The 2,953-nt window shown below is 35.6% G+C and overlaps 1 non-coding gene across 1 annotated transcript; it reads left to right on the plus strand.

Annotated features, from left to right (window-relative positions):
* The first annotated feature begins 290 nt into the window (after positions 1–290).
* LOC127740933 (small nucleolar RNA R71) lies at positions 291–398 on the plus strand. Its single transcript, XR_008001789.1, has one exon. It is a non-coding gene; the product is annotated as a small nucleolar RNA R71 (small nucleolar RNA).
* The last annotated feature ends 2,555 nt before the right edge of the window (positions 399–2,953 follow it).

The following is a 2,953-nucleotide window of genomic DNA, read 5'->3' on the forward strand; positions in this document are numbered from 1 at the left end:
GACAGACTTTGAGAAATCATATTGACTTGCTGGGTCAATATTTTGTTCTGAGCCAATATGGCATTCAGAGTATCAATCTCAAGAATTCCTTTCTTCTGATTTGTCCCATTGTTCACAGGATTTCTTTCAGAAGTGTACATGAATTGGTTATTTGCAACCATTTCAATTAGTTCTTGAGCTTCTGTAGGCGTCTTCTTCAGATGAAGAGATCCTCCAGCAGAGCTATCCAAAGACATATTGGACAGTTCAGACAGACCATCATAGAAAATACCTATGATGCTCCATTCAGAAAGCATATCAGAGGGACACTTTCTGATTAATTGTTTGTATCTTTCCCAAGCTTCATAGAGGGATTCTCCTTCCTTCTGTCTGAAGGTTTGGACTTCCACTCTAAGCTTTACTCAATTTTTGAGGTGAAAGAACTTTGCCAAGAAGGCATTGACTATCTTTTCCCAAGAGTTCAGGCTTTCTTTAGGTTGTGAGTCTAACCATATTCTAGCTCTGTCTCTTACAGCAAAAGGGAATAGCATAAGTCTGTAGACTTCAGGGTTAACCCCATTAGTCTTGACAGTGTCACAGATTTGCAAGAATTCAGCTAAAAATTGATGAGGATCTTCCAATGGAAGTCTATAGAACTTGCAATTCTGTTGCATTAGAGAAACTAACTGAGGCTTAAACTCAAAGTTGTTTGCTCCAATGGCAGGGATAGAGATGCTTCTCCCAAAGAAGTCGGGAGTAGGTGCAGTAAAGTCACCCAGCACCTTCCTTGCATTGTTGGCATTGTTGTTGTTTTCGGCTGCCATGGATTCTTCTTCTTTGAAGATTTCTGTAAGATCCTCTATAGAGAGTTGTGCCTTAGATTCTCTTAGCTTTCGCTTCAAGGTTCTTTCAGGTTCAGGGTCAGCCTCAACAAGAATGCTTTTGTCTTTGCTCCTGCTCATATGAAAGAGAAGAGAACAAGAAAATATAGAATCCTCTATGTCACAGTATAGAGATTCCTTGAGGTGTCAGAGGAAAAGAAAAATAGAAGGAAGAAGTAGAGAATTCGAACTTATCAAGAAAGATGGAGTTCGAATTGTGCATTAAGGAATAGTGTTAGTCCATAAATAGAAGGACGTGAGAAGAGGGGAAGAATTTTCGAAAATTTTAAAAGGATTTTAAAAACATTTTGAAAAACTTTAATTGATTTTTGAAAATAAGAGTGGAAAAGAAATCAAGTGATTTTTGAAAAAGATTTTGAAATTAGAAATTAAAAAAAAGATATGATTGAAAACTATTTTGAAAAAGATGTGATTGAGAAGATATGATTGGTTTTAAAAAGATATGATTGAGAAGATATGATTTGAAAAACATTTTAAAAAAAATTTTGTTTTAAAAAAAATAACTTGGCTAACAAGAAAAGATATGATTCAAACATTAAACCTTTCTCAACAGAAAAGGAAACATACTTGAAATGTTGAATCAAATCATTAATTGATAGCAAGTTCCTTTGAAAATGGAAAGAAATTGATTTTGAAAAAGATTTGATTGAAAAGATTTGATTTGAAAAAGATTTGATTTTGAAAAATTTTGAAAACTTAAAAAAAAATTTGCATTGAAAACAGAATCTTTCCTCTTGTGCCATCCTGGTGTTAAACGCCCAGAATGGTGCACATTCTGGTGTTTAACGCCCAAACTACTACCCTTTTGGGCATTAAACGCCCACCCTGGCTGGCGTTTAAACGCCAGTTTGCCCTTCTTCACTGGGCGTTTTGAACGCCCAGCTTTTTCTGCGTAATTCCTCTGCTGTATGTTCTGAATCTTCAATTCTCTGTATTATTGACTTGAGAAGACACAAATTAAAAATATTTTTGGATTTTTAATAATAAGGACAAATCAAAATGCAACTAAAATCAAATAACAATGCATGCAAGACACCAAACTTAGCAGTTTGTATACTACTGACACTAACAACATGAGAATGCATATGAGACACATAAACACTCAAGTCAAGAGAATTTAAAAATTAGAGCAATGAAATCATCAAGAACAACTTGAAGATTAATGAAGACACATGCATGATTTCAAAAAATGCAAGAAGAACAGAAAATATGCAATTGACACCAAACTTAAAATGAGACTAGTGTCTCAACAAGAAACATAAAATATTTTTGGTTTTTATGATTTTATAATTTTTTGGATTTTCGAAAATGAAGTAAAGAGGAAAAATAAAAATATCAAAATTCTTAATGAGAATTCCAGGAATCATGCAATGTTAGTCTAAAGCTTCAGTCTAAAGAAATTAGACATGGCTAGCCAAGCTTCAGCAGAACATTGCATTCAAGAGCTAAATTGATGAAAATCAATCAGCTTTGGTGATGATAAGAACATCACCTTGAAACACTAGAATTCATTCTTAAGAACTCTGAAGAAAAATACCTAATCTAAGCAACAAGATGAACCGTCAGTTGTCCATACTCGAACAATCCCCGGCAACGGCGCCATAAACTTGATGCACAAAATTGTGATCATCAATGGCGCCATCAACATGGTACGCACAATTGTAATCTCAACTCTTTATCACAACTTCGCACAACTAACCAGCAAGTGTACTGGGTCGTCCAAGTAATAAACCTTACGCGAGTAAGGGTCGATCCCACAGAGATTGTTGGTATGAAGCAAGCTATGGTCACCTTGTAAATCTTAGTCAGGCAGATTCAAATGGTTATAGATGATGAATAAAACATAAAGATAAAGATAGAGATACTTATGCAATTCATTGGTGAGAACTTCAGATAAGCGTATGAAGATGCTTTGTCCCTTCCGTCTCTCTGCTTTCCTACTGTCTTCATCCAATCCTTCTTACTCCTTTCCATGGCAAGCTGTATGTTGGGCATCACCATTGTCAATGGCTATAGTCTCGTCCTCTCAGTGGAAATGTTCAACGCACCCTGTCACGGCACGGCTATCCAGC

This window comes from Arachis duranensis, chromosome 7 (assembly GCF_000817695.3).
Source record: "Arachis duranensis cultivar V14167 chromosome 7, aradu.V14167.gnm2.J7QH, whole genome shotgun sequence".
Classification (NCBI taxonomy): Eukaryota; Viridiplantae; Streptophyta; class Magnoliopsida; order Fabales; family Fabaceae; genus Arachis; species Arachis duranensis.